The sequence below is a fragment of the Bos taurus genome, chromosome 11 (genome assembly GCF_002263795.3).
Source record: "Bos taurus isolate L1 Dominette 01449 registration number 42190680 breed Hereford chromosome 11, ARS-UCD2.0, whole genome shotgun sequence".
Classification (NCBI taxonomy): Eukaryota; Metazoa; Chordata; class Mammalia; order Artiodactyla; family Bovidae; genus Bos; species Bos taurus.
Genome location: NC_037338.1, coordinates 57291711 through 57309685, shown reverse-complemented (window position 1 = coordinate 57309685; position 17975 = coordinate 57291711). Strand labels below are relative to the sequence as shown.

The 17975-nt window shown below is 39.2% G+C and overlaps 1 pseudogene; it reads left to right on the top strand.

Annotated features, from left to right (window-relative positions):
• Positions 1 to 6501: 6501 nt before the first annotated feature.
• Positions 6502 to 7657, top strand: LOC100138942 (etoposide-induced protein 2.4 homolog; annotated as a pseudogene).
• The last annotated feature ends 10318 nt before the right edge of the window (positions 7658 to 17975 follow it).

Sequence of the window (17975 nt, the reverse complement as noted above, 5' to 3'; positions counted from 1 at the left end):
CTCTGTTGCCACATGTTTATAAATAATGATCATGTAACAGCTGAGATCATTTATAGCACTGCACATGTGTGTCACGAGTTACTCGCTTGGTCATGAGCTACTTTGTGCTGTACATATATAGGAACTTCATCCATAAAGTGAGGGGAATTACTGCTGTGTCATGGCTGTGTCTGCCACGAGAGGAGAGAATATACTGTGAATGCTGCTACAGCTATTTCATCAGCCAGGAGAAAATATTGTTATGGCTACTGTGTCATCCAGGAAAGAGGTTGTGTGTAGGTATGTTGTGTTATGTTACGTCTGCCGCTCCAGCTGTTGTGCCAGCCAGGAGAGAATAAATGTGTCTGCAGTTCCTAAGGCTCCTGGCATCTTCTTCCGGCCTCTTAGCTTGTACCTTGCCTACCCTGGATTCAGCAAATAGTGTGGACAGTGAGATACACCAAAACACCTGGCATTAAGAACAGGATCAGCAATACACTATTCTATTGTTTTCCTCTATTTCTGTACATTGTTCACTTAAGAAGGCCTTCTTAGCTATCCTTGCTATTCTCTGGAACTCTGCATTCAATTGAGTATATCTTTCCCTTTCTCCTTTGCCTTTTGCTTCTCTTCTTTTCTCAGCTATTTGTAAGGCCTCCTCAGACAACCATTTCTCCTTCTTGCATTTCTTTTGCTTTGGGGTGGTCTTGATCACCACCTCCTGGATAATGTTACAAACATCTGTCCATAGTTCTTGAGGTCTGTACCAGATCTAATCCCTTGAATCTATTTGTCACCTCCTCTGTATAATCATAAGGGATTTGATTTAGGTCATACCTGAACAGCCTAATGGTTTTCCCTACCAGCTTCATTTTAAGCATGAATTTTCCAATAAAGAGCTACTGATCTGAGCCACAGTCAGCTTCAGGTCTTGTTTTTGCTGAATGTACAGAGTTTCTCCATCTTTGGGTGCAAAGAATACAATCAATCTGATTTCAGTATTGACCGTCTGGTGATATCCATGTGGTTTAAAATAGATTACAAAAGCTCTGAAATGTTTTCTAGTGATAGTAAACACCACTTTGACACCCAGAGTTCAGGAAGGTTAAGGTTTAATGATTTTGGGTCTTTTAGATTATGTTTATCATATTGCTTTGGGAATCAAAAAATATAAGAAATTGAGAATAAAACTTGAAAAGCTTATAAAATTAACAATAATCTATAAAAGAATTAGAAAAGTCATCTGAATCTTCAGACTTGTAACAATGAAGAAAGATGTCTAAGAGTCAATCTAGCTAAGCTCTAAGTAACAATTTAAGAGTTTTATAGTAGTAAATAGCCTTATTTCTTCCACAGTCAAGTTTTGGACTTATTTTTCTTGATGATTTTCTTGGATTTTTACTAGCCATTTGTTGTTACAAATGTTCTAATGTGTCAAATTGCATAGAAACTTTAAAATAGTCATGATATTACCCTTTTCTTTAAAATCCCTCTAAAATTTTTCCCATTTGACATAATACACTTATGTTTCTAAAAACTCCAAAAAGTGAAGAGATATGTTTTGATTTGTGAAACAAAATAACAATTTTTATTTCTTCCAAATCTACCTTAATTATTTTATGTTGCTTTGCAATTTTTTATGTTTCAATAAATGCACAATAGATGATTGGAACCCAGAACAGGAGATCTGTTAATATTTTGAACTATATATAAAAAGATATTTTATTAAAATAAATTTATGCTATATTATATAGGAAAAAATCCTATAAAATACTGTTGCAGAAACCAGTAATTGAGAAACCAAGCACCACACTCAAAGAGTTGGAGAACTCAGGTTTATTTTCTGGAGGGCCCAAAGGAGTTAACACTCCAAGCTCTGAACCCTGAACAAACGGGTTACAGAGTTTTTATAGACGGACTACAGTGGGCAACACTAGCAGCTAATAGTCTGGTTTAAACTAAGGGGTTTCACGTGTGCAGGAACAGCAGTCAAGACAGGGAGTGGGCTGCCTGACCTTTACAGGGGCAGACATGATTAAGCAGGTTTGCAGGGACTGGGCAATTGCAAAGAGCAGGGCAAGGGTGAGTGAGATAAGCTCCAGTTCCTAGTATTGTAAGTCCCCACTTTCTGAAACTGCATCATCTACATGATCCAGGCTTTGCAAGGAGCAAGCTGAGTTACAGAGGCAGAATGAACAGGAGGTTATATAAAATTTTAATTTTTCCTCTTCAATCCAAGCTCTTCACACCTTAGAACGTTCATAGGAAAAGATAATCCACAGAAAAACCACGTTATTTTACAGAACTTTCATATTTACAACCATAAATTTATCAATATTTTACTTTTATTTAAATTTTTATATATTATCTTCTTTTAGTCATTAACCTGATGAGTAAAATAAATAAGGTTTTTTAAAAAGATTACTTTGTTTATATTTATCATCATATTTGCAAATACATCTAAGACATCAATTCTATAAACTTACCCCTTGTGTATTATTTTGATGAACTGAAAACTGCCTTTTAAGTAAGTTAAAAACTGAAACTATTTCATATCATCTTGTATTCATTATTCTCACTGTAAAAATGGTACACTTAGAAAAAGCATATTTAAATATAATTCTCCTGAATTGTTTTCAAAATCATACTTACAATTTATGATAACACCTTTTCAGAATGTCAGTTAATATTTTAAAAGTTTTTGAGTAACATATTTATAGCTTTTACAGAAGTACAAAATTCAAATATTAAGTATATTTCAAATTTCAGCTCTTTATGAAAATCAATACGAGTGCAGAGATAAACGACATTTCAGTAGCACGCTAGAGGTTTGTCAGTGAACCTTTTCAAACTATTCACATTATTTTCTGATGGCAAAGACATCTCAAAAGAAGTGTGATATGCTCTATGAATACCATCAAACCTCCTTGCTGTCTTACATTCAGCAATCGATGGTAGATTTGCTTTTTATGACAAGATGAATATATTCCAAATGCAGCTGTATAAAAGTAGCTGACATTATGAATAAGAAATGGAAAGAAGGGCATTTCTATTGAAACTAATTTTAGGGAACCAGACAGGCATCAGTTTTACTCAGAGGAGTGAAGGATTATATGAAAATGCCGATATAGATTGTGTTAAAACTACCAGTGTCCCTTTATTAGCCACAGGTTTCTAGGCATGCTAGATTAACTTTAAAATTTTGTTCACAGAATCTTGGGAACTTTCTTGATCTCATGATGCCTGATAGCTGTATGAGAGCAGGTAAAATAATGCCTCCACCTCCAGTTAGTATAAACTTTGAAAATAGTACACATATATAATATCTACCTGTTCACAACATGTTATTGTTGAGATACCCTTTATGCATAATTCATTATCACTGAACATAAAGCTATAGAAGTCAAAGAATGTGCTTTTAGGAGAGTGCAAGGAAGAGTTTATCATGGCTACAAATTCCAGATCAAAGGTGCTTGCGCACAAGATGATGTTGATCCTAAAGATTTTCACCAAATATACTCAAAGGTTTAGAGTAATGCACTTGAGAATAGTATAATAAATAAAAGAATATCTCAGCAGGTAAAGTGATTATATAACATATAATCAAAGTTAAGTATTAGAACTAGCGTACAATATCTGAGGTGAAAATATTCTCTGGATAAACTCTATAGTAGAATGGTAAAGACTTAGTGAACTTGAAGATAGATTAACAAAAATTATCCTACCTGAAAAGAGATTCAAAAACAATTGAAACATTTGGAAAAAGGTTCAGGGATCCTTATGAGGCAGTAAGAAAAGACTGACAATATGAATATTTGTCAATTGTGTTAGTAACATATATTATACATATACATACATACTGTATATATATAAAGTATAATTGATAGTAAGTCCTAGAAGAAGATAAATTTCCCTGATAGCTCAGTTGGTAGAATTTATTTCTTTAATATATACTACTTATGTATAATTTTTAATGTGAAATATGATACTCTGTCTTTTGAGAATTTTCTATTTTATAAAAAGTATCAAATTTACAGACACAGAGTTGTTTTTAGTATTCATTAATTCTGTTTACTCTTTCTGTGGTAGAGATAGACTCAATTTTATTTTTAATATTTATGATCTGTGCTTTTTTTTTTCTTGGTTAATGTGGTTAGAGGTTTATCAATTTCATTAATTATTTTCAAAGAACCAGGCTTGATTAATTAATATTCTGTATTGTGCTTTTAGTTTTCAGTTTCTGCTGTTATATTTACTATTCCCTTCCTTATTCTTGCCTTGAGTTTAATTTGCTCCTCTTTTTCCAGTTTCTTGATGTGGGACCTTAGATCAATGAATTGAGACCTGCGTGTCTTTGTAACATAAGCCTGAAATGTTATAACTTTTCAGTAATGATGACTTTACCAAATGAAGATATGTTGCATCTTCATTTTCAACCAACTCAAAATATATTCTAATTTTTTTGTGATTTTATTTTTGAACCATGGTGTATTTAGAAGTGTGTTGCTTTAACTTAAAATATTAATATTTGAGATTTTCCATAAATTTATCTGTTATCAATATTTAGATTAATCTGTTTTAATCTGGAGAAAAACACTTCATATAATTTAATTTTTTCAACTTGCTAAGCTTTGTTTTATGACTCAGAAAAATGTTCTGTTTGTGAATGTTCCAGGTGAACATATTTTAAAATGCATATTTGGCTGCTGTGGGTGGAGTGTTCTGTACATGTTAACTTATAAGTCGTTACGGTTGTTCAGGGCTTCTATATATATAATTGCACTGATTTTCTATGTACTAGTTCTACTGTTTTTCTACTAATTACTGAAAGGTAATGTTAAACAGGAAGTTAGGCATGAGTAAGGAGGGGTGGCCTAGCTAAAAAAAGATTCAAGCTGATCTCTAAACCCCACCCCAGACACGCCCCAACATGGCCCAGAAGAGCTCACAGATATGCTACAAAATAAGCATAGAGATGGGTCCAACTCTGACGTTTGTGCCCCAGATGCACAGTGGATACAAATAACTACAGGGGCTTCTCCAACTCCCGCACATGCACCCTTGATGCACAGCTGTGTCCTCAGGTGACCTTAGGCAGCAGGGAGCCAATTAAAGGTTCATAAATATCTATATATGCATACATCTGATTATAACAGATTGAATTATGGTAAAGACATGTACAATAGAGCTGTGGTTATGTAACTTGCAGAAAAAGTGAAAGTCGCTCAGTCATGTCCTACTCTTTGCGACCCCATGGACTTATAGTCCATGGAATTCTCTACTCACAGGAGTGGGTCGCCTTTCCCTTCTCCTGGAGATCTTCCCGACACAGAGATTGAACCCAGGTCTCCCGCATTGCAGGAAGATTATTTACCAAATGAGCCACAAGAGAATTCCAAGATTATTGGAATGGGTAGCCTATCCCTTCTCCAGAGGGTCCTCCCTACCCAGGAATCAAACTGGGGTCTCCTTCATTACAGACTGTCAATCAAAACTCTCAGTCCTCGCCTACCTGGATGAACATCTAAAAGCCCTGTCTTGAAAAACCTGCATACCTCATCATTCTGGCACCAGAGCCTCTCTTGGCTTGGTCCCACCTCTCTGCTGAGGTGTTCTTTATGTTCTTCCTTCTATAAACCAGGGTCCAGTGCCTCTCTTGGCTTGGTCCATCTCTCCCTTGAGCTGTTTTTCCAGTTGTTTCTTCAATAATCTTGTTTTTGCCATGGGTAAGACTTCAGATTACTCTTTGCATCCTTACCAAGAACAGAGGCCCATAGGGGAGAGTTCTTTTCAATGCTCCCTATATCCACTAATAAGTAACACACACACACACACACACACACACATATATATATAAGTAATATATATAACATATATATTTGCATATATCATGATGAATTTGTCTATTTTGCTTTGCATTCTTTCAGTTTTGCAATTTGGGGAATTTTTTCTTAGTTGCTTTCACTTTTAATGTTGTTATATATTCATTGAAAACTGATTTCTTTATCCTTGAATAACAATCTTCTGGACCTAGTACTTTTTGTATCAAAATCTGTTTATTCCCATATTAATATAAATATTCCAGCTTTTTAAAAAAGTAGATTGGATTTTTCCATCATTTCAGTTTAACTCATGTATATCTTTATAATTAAAGTGGGTTTCTTATAAACAGCATATAGGTGGATTTTTTTCCACTTTGAAAATCTTTACCTTTTATTGCTGTGTTTAGACAGTATACCTTAATGGAGTCATTGAGGCTCGTGATTAAAATTTATCTAACTGCTAGTTGTTTTTCTATTAGTTGCATCAGATTTTGTCTTTTGTGTTCTTTTGGACTGATTATTTTTAATTCCTTTTTTTCTCCACAGTTGGCTTAATTTTTTTCTCTTTTAAAAATTGTAGGGGCCCCATGTGGTCTGGGCATGCCGAATGGAGATGACAGTGGCCTGAGTGGAAGCCAGAGTACCAGTACAGAATGATGCTGAAGAGCCTAGTGGACCTTTGGTGGCCAAGGGCAGGGCTGGAGAAGGGTCTGGCCCAGTAGAACCATAGCAGCAAAGCTGCCAAGTCCTTCATGATGAAAGATTTGGAGACACTTCTATCTCCTTTGTATAATTGATAGGTTGGATGGTGAAGAGATGGCTGACGGTGTCAAAACCTTTCTGCAGGGCCTTTCCAGGGGGAATCAAAGACTCCATCTGGGGAATTTCTATTAATACCATCTCAAAGCTAGATGCTTGAATTCAGCAAGAGAGAGAGGAACAGTGGAAAAAGAACAATTAGGATCCTGGCTCAGAGGAGAGTCCAGAGTATAGTAAGGAAACAGGAGTGTGAACCTGTATTGTCAGTAGAAATTTTCAATGCTGTACGTAGAATGGTGGCGTTGTTCTGGTTCAGTCTCCTCTTGTTTTATCAAGTGTTTGTTCCTGTGCTTAGTCATTAATGGCCCAAATTACTGGTGAGCCATCACGAAATGGGGACGTTTGTTTGCAGTTGGAATGCTTTCTCACATCAAATTTCATTGTTGTTTGGGTGCTCCTCCTGTTTGTGTTTAGCAAAGCTGTGAACCCTATTTTGTTTCAGGACATTATTGAGCTGGCATTTGAGGTATCAGAGAGGAAGCCTCACCCATTCCCTAGCATTAGCCGAATAATAGCTGATACCTTCTTCAACATTGTGCTGTGGGCTCTCTTCCTTCTCCAGAGGATGTTTGTGAGTCTCTTTCCCATCCATCTTGCTGGTCAGCTTGTTGGCCTCCTATATACATCTCTTCTCTACTCACTACACTTCTTCGAATGTCATTGGTTCAATAAAGGAACTGAAATACACCAGTGGTTGTCAAACATAAAAAAAATGGGCTTTACTACTTTGGATTCAGTTTGCCCTTGATTTTCTCACAGGGATGAAGTCCTCCTACACAGTCAATGGATGCCTCTTGTCTGTCCTCTTTCCTTTATTCATTATCAGCGCCAATGAAGCAAAGATCTCTGCAAAAGCATATCTTTTCCAATTGCACGTCTTCTCCTTGGTGGTTTTCTTAAGCAACAGAGTCCTCCATAAGATGGTCTACCTGCAGTCTGCCCTCAGTAGCTCCACTTCTGCAGAGAAGTTCCCCTCACCTCACCCATCTCCTGCAAATTCAGGGACCTGCTGCTGGTCCCTGGAGTCATCTGCCATCCAGTGGAGATGGGTGAGACAGGAAGGATTCCATGGCAGTTCTTTACCTTGTTCACCTCCCCAACCAGGGAAGGCAGGACCCACTGTGCCAAGGGCCCTGTGCACATTCCAGTCTCTCTGAGGAATGGGGATTTTTGTCTCTGGTGCAGGTAAGGCAGAATCTCCCTGCATGGATTTTAAACACCAGTGAAAAGTGAAAGGACCACAAGTTTTTCTGCAGCTCTTTTCTAGCATCTGCCAGCCCCACACCTGGACTGATTTCAGGACTTTTCCTCCCTGTGCCATTTAACCTCTCACTTGTCTTTCCTGTCTTCAACCACCCTTGAATGAATGAACTTTTGTAATTCTAGCTGTTGTATTCTGTGGACCTGTTACTTTTGTCTTCTGCAAAGCACATATATTGGATGTGGGAGGGAAAAGAGACTGCTGCTTCAGATCACTCCCTTTATAGCCATCACTGTCTTGTTTTCTGTAACTTGGATTAGACTTGGATTTCTTGCTCCACTGCAAAAAAAAAAAAAAAAAAGAGAGAGAGAGAGAGACTGAGGAGATTGCACAGTATTAAAGATCTCACAGTCAGATTTGCTGGGTTTTGAGGAGTGATTTTCCTTCTTTGCCTCAAAAGAGAAAAAGACTTTCCCCCACCCCCAGTTGTACATTTAAAGACCCTCCAACTGTAAAAGTGAAGAGTGAAATTGTTAGTCTCTCAGTTGTGTCTGACTCTTTGCAACCCCATGGACTGTGGCCCACCAGAATCCTCTGTCTATGGAATTTTCCAGCCTAGAATACTGGAGTGAGTAGCCATTCCCTTCTTCAGAGGATCTTCCTGACCCAGGGATTGAACCTAGGTCTCCAGCATTGCAGGGGGATTCTTTGCTGCAAATAGAAGCAAATGTAATTAAAATTACATTTCCAAAATCTTTTTTGCTTTATGTTGTTGTTGTTCAGTCACTAAATTGTGTCTGACTCTTTGCAACCCCATGGACTGCAGCACATTAGGCTTCCCTGTCCTTTACTATCTCCCTGAGTTTGCTCAGACTCATGTCAACTGAGCTGGGGATGCCATCCAACCATCTCATCTGTCACTCCTTTTCCCTCCTGCCCTCTATCTTTCACAGTATCAGGGTTTTTTCCCCAATGAGTCAGGTGGCTGAAGTATTGGAGCTTCCGATTTAGCATCAGTCCTTCCAATGAATATTCAGGATTGATTTCCTTTAGGATTGACTGGTTTGATTTCCTTGCAGCCTAAGGGACTCTCAAGAGTCTTCTTCAGCACCACAGCTTGAAATCATCAGTTCTACAGCACTCAGCCTTCTTTATGTGCAACTCTCACATCTATACCTGACTACTGAAACACCATAGCTTTGCCTATGTGGACCTTTGTCTTCAAAGTGATGTCTCTGATTTTTACCATGCTGACTAGTTTTGTCATAGATTTTCTTCCAAGGAGCAAGCATCTTTTAATTTTATGGCTGCAGTCACCATCCACAGTAATTTTGGAGCACAAGAAAATAAAATCTGTCACTGTTTTCCACTCCCCTCCCATATATTTACCATGAAGTAATGAGACCAGATGCCATGATCTTTGTTTTTTGAATGTTGAGTTTTAAACCTGTTTTTTCACTCTTCTCTTTTACCCTCATCAAGAGGCTTTTTAGTTCATCTTCACTTTCTGCCATTAGAGTGGTATCATCTGTATATCTTAAGTTTGTTATATTTCTGCCACCAATCTTGATTCCAGCTTGTGATTCATCCATCTTGGCATTTTGCGTGGTGTACTCTACATATAAGTTAAATAAGCAGTGTGACAGTATACAGCCTTGACCTACTCCTTTCCGAGTTTTTGCCATGTAAAGTAACATAATTAAGCAAGTAAAATTCATATTTACAAGTCTTGCTCACATTCAAGCAGTGAGAATTACACAAGATTTGTCAACTAGTGGACAGAAATATGACGTTTTCTTAGAATTCGTTCTATACAGAATCTCACTATTAAATAATCTTATTTCTGTCTTCCCATCATTTCAGTTTTTTTTTTTTTTTCTATTTTTGACTTTTTTCTCAACTAAGAGAACTCCTGTAGAGAGTAAATAGCCATTGCTCTTTATATTTACTCCAGGGCTGAGAATTTCTATGTAATACTAATCTCTCAAAGTAATCATCATCTCCTAAATTTCTCAATAACAATGACACTGGGTTAGTAATTCCACAGGATGATCTATATAGTATCCAGATCCTAAATATATCATCTCAACAATGACTTTGGACAAATATCTTTTATTAGTTTCTTGGGGGTATAGTAATTGAGCACCACAAACTAGGTAGCTTAAACAACATGTCTGTCACATAGTCCTAGAGACTAGGATCTCAAAATCAAAATGTCAGCAGTGTTTTTTCTTTCTGAGGGCTGTGGGGGGAAAACCTATTCTATGCCTCTTCTTTACTTTGTGGTAGCCTTAGGCATTCGTTGCCTTATAGATGATGTTTCCCCTGTGTATTCATGTTATTTTCCTTCTCTGTATGCCTCTGTGTCCGAAATCACACTTTCCATAAGAAACCAGTCATAAAGGATTAAGGCCCATTATACTGATCTAATTCTGAGTTAATTACTGCTATAAAGACCCTGCTGCTACTAAGTCACTTCAGTTGCATCCGACTCTGTGCGAACTTGTAGACGGCAGCCCACGAGGCTCCCCTGTCCCTGGGATTCTCCAGGCAAGAACACTGGAGTGGGTTGCCATTTCCTTCTCCAATAAAGACCCTATCTCTAGATAAGATGACATTCTGAGATACCTGGGATTAAGATCACAATTTTTTTTTCCCCAGGGGTAGACATAATTCAACCCATAAATATATCTCTTCATGGTATTTTGGGAGAAATTTCTAATTGTGTGAAAATAAATAAAATGAGGAATGCCTCAGTTCAGTTCAGTCGCTCAGTCGTGTCCGACTCTTGGCGACCCCATGAATTGCAGCACGCCAGGCCTCCCTGTCCATCACCAACTCCTGGAGATCACTCAGACTCACGTCCATCTAGTCAGTGGTGCCATCTAGCCATCTCATCCTCTGTCGTCCCCTTCTCCTCCTGCCCCCAATTCCTCCCAGCATCAGAGTCTTTTCCAGTGAGTCAACTCTTCGCATGAGCTGGCCAAAGTACTGGAGTTCCAGCTTGAGCATCATTCCTTCCAAAGAAATCCCAGGGCTGATCTCCTTCAGAATGGACTGGTTGGATCTCCTTGCAGTCCAAGGAACTTTCAAGAGTCTTCTCCAACAGCACAGTTCAAAAGCATCAGTTCTTCGGCGCTCAGCCTTCTTCACAGTCCAACTCTCACATCCATACATGACCACAGGAAAAACCATAGCCTTGACTAGACGAACCTTTGTTGGCAAAGTAATGTCTCTGCTTTTGAATATGCTATCCAGGTTGGTCATAAATTTTCTTCCAAGAAGTAAGTGTCTTTTAATGGCTGCAGTAACCATCTGCAGTGATTTTGGAGCCCAAACCTAGTTAGTCTTAAATTGCAAAACTGGTACCATAACATAAAATCCAATTTACAAAACGTGCATTAATATTAATGTTCACAGTTTGTTCTCTCTCTCCCTTTTTTTTTTCTTTTGGTTTCATAGTGCAAAGAATCATCAACTGGTATTGGTGAAACAGAAAAATAAAACAAAACCAAGACATAATAAAAAATTTCAAGTTGTTTAGCAACATCAAGTTGATTTTAAATAATTGTAGCATACAAAGGAAAACAAAATTTTCACTGTCATCTTAAATATTTACATTACAACATCTATGATAAAACCAGTTTTAATACATACATACAAGCATTTAAATATATTTGACTCTCAAATGTCAAAATTTGAAGAAAATGTCAAGCTTTTTATTGTTCTGAATAGACAGTTTCTTTGTATAACAAACACTCCAGTTTCTTAAATAGACTATGTAAGTATTTATAGACCAAACTTTAGTAGATTCACAACAAGATTCTTGCTTCTCAGGAAATAATATTCTTTACCTGATAAGATTTGATCCTTTCTCAGACAAGGAAAACTTTCCATTCATATGGTTTCAGTTGAAAAATTTTGAAGAATTTAGTCTAATATATTTCTAGTCTGAGTCCTGTACCTGGAGTGTTTTTCAGCTCCCAGGCTCATATTGCTACAAATGTCCTTTTGTTACTTTACCCTGTGGGAAGATGTTCCTCTCAAAGCATTAATAGCTAACCTTCTTATCTAACACAGTAAAAGGAAAATCACAAAAAGAAACATGTAAAATTTATTTCTCATCATTTTATCGCCAGAAATATATATATAATATTCTTATTCCATTCTGACTAGGTGGTATCACTCAGAGACAACTTGGAGTTGAAGTTGAGTTTACCAGCTTAATTGATTTCTTTAGGTCATTACCCCTGAATGTAGATTTTTCTACATTCAAGGAGTATGAAAAAAATATTTGAAAAGGAGAAAGAAGGCAGGAAGAAAGGAAGAGGGAAGGAGGAAAAATATGAATCCCAACCTTCCTAGCAAAAATAATCAGGGCATGGAACCCCTTTATCTGCCTGTTCTTCTCTGAGATTGCCATTTCAGCCTTCCCCTTCTTTTTTTTCAGTAGAATTCATATTATCAAATAAAATTGATTTTAAAAAAATCTATTTTCCCATTACCCAAAAAGTTGCTGAAATGTATGTTTTTGTCATTGTGCATTTTTGGCAAGTGAGGCATTTAGGCAATCACTTAACTTTACTTGGGTTCTGTAACCCAAATGAAGCATGCCGGCTGCAACGGATCTCACAGAAGCGTGCCCGAAAGGAGCTACCCCATGTCGGAGGTCAGGGACGGTGGCCAAGAGAAGGTACCCAACGTCCAAGGTCAGGATCAGTGGCCGAAAGTGCCAGGCTGCGACGGCGCAGGAGCGGCCAAGAGGAGTTACCCCACGCCCGAGGTCAGGGGCTGCGGCTTAGAGGAGCAACCCCACGTCCAAGGAGTGGTGGCTGCCCAAGTGCAGGAGGGCCAAGAGGAGCTACTTCACATTCAAGGTAAGGAGGGGCGGAGGTGAGGAGATACCCCTCCTCCAAGGTAAGGAGCAGCAGCTGCTCTTTGCTGGAAAAGCCATGAAGAGATACTCCACGTACAAGGTAAGAGAAATACAAGTTAAGATGGTAGGTATTGTGAGAGGGCATCAGAAGGCAGACGCACTGAAACCATAATCACAGAAAATTAGTCAATCTAATCTCATGGACCACAGCCTTGTCTAACTCAATGAAACTAAGCCAAGCCCTGTGGGGCCACTCAAGATGGGTGGGTCATGGTGGAGAGGTCTGACAGAATATGGTCCACTGGAGAAGGGAATGGCAAACCACTTCAGTATTCTTGCCTTGAGAACTCCATGAACAATATGAGAAGGCAAAATGATAGGATACTGAAAGAGGAACTCCCCAGGTCAGTAGGTGCCCAATATGCTACTGGAGATCAGTGGAGAAATAACTTAAGAAAGAATAAAGGGATGGAGTCAAAGCAAAAGCAATACCTAGTTGTGGATGTGACTCGTGATAGAAGCAAGGTCGGATACTGTAAAGATCAATATTGCATAGGAACCTGGAATGTTAGGTCCATGAATCAAGGCAAATTGGGAGTGGTCAAACAAGAGATGGCAAGAGTGAACGTCGACATTCTACAAATCAGAGAACTAAAATGGACTGGAATGGGTGAATTTAACTCAGATGAGCATTATATCTACTATTGCAGGAAGGAATCCCTTAGAAGAAATGGAGTAGCCATCATGGTCAACAAAACAGTCTGAAATGCAGTACTTGGATGCAGTCTCAAAAACGACAGAATGATGTCTGTTTGTTTCCAAGGCAAACCATTCAATATCACAGTAATCCAAGTCTATGCCCCAACCAGGAACACTGAAGAAGCTGATGTTGAATAGTTCTATGAAGACTTACAAGACCTTTTAGAACTAACACCCAAAAAAGATGTCCTTTTCATTATAGGGGACTGGAATGCAAAAATAAGAAATCAAGAAACACCTGGAGTAACAGGCAAATTTGGCCTTGGAATACAGAATGAAGCAGGGTAAAGGCTAATAGAGTTTTGCCAAAAGAACACACTGGTCATAGCAAATACCCTCTTCCAACAACACAAGAGAAGACTCTACACATGGACATCACCAGATGTTCAACACTGAAATCATATTGATTATATTCTTTGGAGCCAAAGATGGAGAAGCTCTATACAGTCAGCAAAAACAAGACTGGGAGCTGACTGTGGCTCAGATCATGAGCTCCTTATTGCCAAATTCAGACTTAAATTGAAGAAAGTAACGAAAACCACTAGACCATTCAGATATGACCTAAATCAAATCCCTTATGATTATACAGTGAAAGTGAGAAATAGATTTAAGGGACTAGATGTGACAGACAGAGTGCCTGATGAACTATGGTCAGAGGTTCGTGACACTGTACAGGAGACAGGGATCAAGACCATCCCCATGGAAAAGAAATGCAAAAAAGCAAAATAGCTGTTGGTGGAGGCCTTACAAATAGCTGTGAAAAGAAGAGAAGTGAAAAGCAAAGGAGAAAAGGAAAGATATAAACATCTGAATGCAGAGTTCCAAAGAATAGTGAGAAGAGATAAGAAAGCCTTACTCAGCAATCAATGCAAATAAATAGAGGAAAACTACAGAATGGGAAAGATGAGAGATCACTTTAAGAAAATTAGAGATACCAAGGGAATATTTCATACAAAGATGGGCTCGATAAAGGACAGAAATGGTATGAACCAAACAGAAGCAGAAGATATTAAGAAGAGGTGGCAAGAATATACAGAAGAACTATACAAAAAAGATCTTCATGACCCAGATGATCATGATGGTGTGATCACTGACCTAGAGCCAGACATCCTGGAATGTGAAGTCAAGTGGGCCTTAGAAAGCATCACTACAAACAAAGCTAGTGGAGGTGATGGAATTCCAGTGGAGGTATTCCAAAACCTGAAAGATGATGCTGTGAAAGTGCTGCACACAATATGCCAGCAAATTTGGAAAACTCAGCAGTGGCCACAGGACTGGAAAAGGTCAGTTTTCATTCCAATCCCAAAGAAAGGTAATGCCAAAGAATCCTCAAACTGCTGCACAATTGCACTCATCTCACACACTAGTAAAGTAATGCTCAAAATTCTCCAAGCCAGGCTTCAGCAATACATGAACCACAAACTTCCAGATGTTCAAGCTGGTTTTATAAAAGGCAGAGGACTTAGGGATCAAATTGCCAACATCCTCTGGATCATGGACAAAGGAAGAGATTTCCAGAAAAACATCTATTTCTGCTTTCTTGACTATGCCAAAGCCTTTGACTGTGTGGATCATAATAAACTGGAAAATTCTGAAAGAGATGGGAACACCAGACCAACTGACCAGCCTCTTGAGAAACCTATATGCAGGTCAGGAAGCAACAGTTAGAACTGGACATGGAACAACAGACTGGTTCCAAAATGAAAAAGGTGTACACCAAGGCTGTATATTGTCATCTTGCTTATTTAACTTATATGCAGAGTTCATCTTGAGAAACGCTGGGCTGGACGAAGCACAAACTGGAATCAAGATTGCCAGGAGAAATATCAATAACCTCAGATATGCAGATGACACCACCCTTATGGCAGAAAGTGAAGAGGAACTAAAAAGCCTCTTGATGAAAGTGAAAGAGGAGTGTGAAAAAGTTGGCTTAAAACTCAACATTCAGAAAACGAAGATCATGGCATCTGGTCCCATCACTTCATGGGAAATACATGGGGAAATAGTGGAAACACTGTCAGACATTATTTTTAAGGCTTCAAAATCACTGCAGATGGTGACTGCAGCCATGAAATTAAAAGACGCTTACTCCTTGGAAGAAAAGTTATGACCAACCTAGATAGCATATTCAAAAGCAGAGACATTACTTTGCCAACAAAGGTCCGTCTAGTCAAGGCTATGGTTTTTCCTGTGGTCATGTATGGATGTGAGAGTTGGACTGTGAAGAAGGCTGAGCGCTGAAGAATTGACGCTTTTGAAGTGTGGTTTTGGAGAAGAGTCTTGAGAGTCCCTTGGACTGCAAGGAGATCCAACCAGTCCATCCTGAAGGAGATCAGCCCTGGGATTTCTTTGGAAGGAATGATGCTAAAGCTGAAACTCCAGTACTTTGGCCACCTCATGCGAAGAGTTGACTCATTGGAAAAGACTCTGATGCTGGGAGGGATTGGGGGCAGGAGGAGAAGGGGAGGACAGAGGATGAGATGGCTGGATGGCATCACTGACTCGATGGACGTGAGTCTGGGTGAACTCCGGGAGTTGGTGATGGACAGGGAGGCCTGGCGTGCTGCAATTCATGGGGTTGCAAAGAGTCGGACAGGACTGAGCGACTGAATTGAACTGATGCAATATTGCTCTTTACAGTATCGGACCTTGCTTCTATCACCAGTCACATCCGCAACTGGGTGTTGTTTTTGCTTTTGCCCCATCCTTCCATTCTTTTTGGAATTATTTCTCCATTGATCTCCAGTAGCATATTGGGCACCTACCGACCTGAGGAGTTCATCTTTCAATGTCCTATATTTTTGCCTTTTCATACTGTTCATGGGGTTCTCAAGGCAAAGAATTCTGAAGTGGTTTGTCATTCCCTTCTCCAGTGGATCACATTCTGTCAGACCTCTCCACCATGACCCGTCCATCTTCAGTGACCCCACATGGCATGGCACAGTTTCATTGAGTTAGACAAGGCTGTGGTTCATGTGATCAGATTGGCTAGTTGTCTGTGACTGTGGTTTCAGTCTATCTGCCCTCTCTCTGCACCTACCATCCTACTTGGGTTTCTCTTACCTTGGACGTGAGGTATCTCTTCATGGCTTTTCCAGCAAAACACAGCCGATGCTTCTTACCTTGAAAGTGGGGTATCTCCTTTCTGCCACTGCTCCTGACCTTGGACGTGGGATAACTCCTCTTGGCCACCATTCCTCATCTTGGACGTGGGGTAGCTCCTCTTGGACACTTCTGTGCCACACAGCCACCACTCTTGCCACAAAGAAACGCAATGCCAAAGAATGCTGAAAGTATCGCACAATTGCACTCATCTCACACTCTAGTAAAGTAACGCTCAAAGTTCTCCAAGCCAGGCTTCAGCAATACGTGAACTGTGAACTTCCAGATGTCCAAGCTGGTTTTAGAAAAGGCAGAGGAACCAGAGATCAAACTGCCAACATCCGCTGGATCATCGAAAAAGCAACAGAGTTCTAGAAATATATCTATTACTGCTTTATTGACTATGCCAGTCTTTGACTGTGTGGATCACAATAAACTGTGGAAAATTCTGAAAGAGATGGGAATATCGAAAGAGGTGGGAATACCGGACCACCTGACCTGCCTCTTGAGAAACCTGTATGCAGGTCAGGAAGCAACAGTTAGAACTGGACATGGAACAACACACTGGTTCCAAATAGGAAAAGGAGTACATTAAGGCTGTATATTGAAACCTTGCTTATTTAACTTATATGCAGAGTACATCATGAGAATCGCTGGGCTGGAGGAAACACAAGCTGGAATCAAGATTGCTGGGAGAAATATCAGTAACCTCAGATATACAGATTACACCATCCTTATGGCAGAAATCGAAGAACTAAAGGGCCTCTTGATGAAAGTGCAAAAGGAGAGTGAAAAAGTTGGCTTAAAGCTCAACATTCAGAAAACGAAGATCATGGCATCTGGTCCCATCACTTCATGGGAAATAGATGGGGAAACAGTGGAAACAGTGGCTGACTTTATTTTTTTGGACTCCAAAATCACTGCAGATGGTGAGTTGAGTGCAGCCATGAAATTAAAAGATGCCTACTTCTTGGAAGAAAATTTATGACCAATCTAGACAGCATATTAAAAAGCCGAAACATTACTTTGTTGACAAAGGTCCATCTAGTCAAAGCTATGGTTTTTCCAGAAGTCATGTATGGATATGAGAATTAGACTATAAAGAAATCTGAGCACCGAAGAATTGATGCTTCTGAACTGTGGTGTTGGAGAAGACTCTTGAGAGTCCCTTGGACTGCAAGGACATCCAACCAGTCCATCCAAAAGGAGATCAGTCCTGGGTATTGATTGGAAGGACTGATGTTGAAGCTGAAACTCCAATACTTTGGCCACCTGTTGTGAAGAGCTGACTCATTTGAAAAGACCCTGATGTTGGGAAAGATTGAAGGCAGGAGAAGAAGGGGATGACAGAGCATGAGATTGCTGGATGGCATCACTGACTCAATGGACATGAGTTTAGGTGAACTCCGGGAGTTGG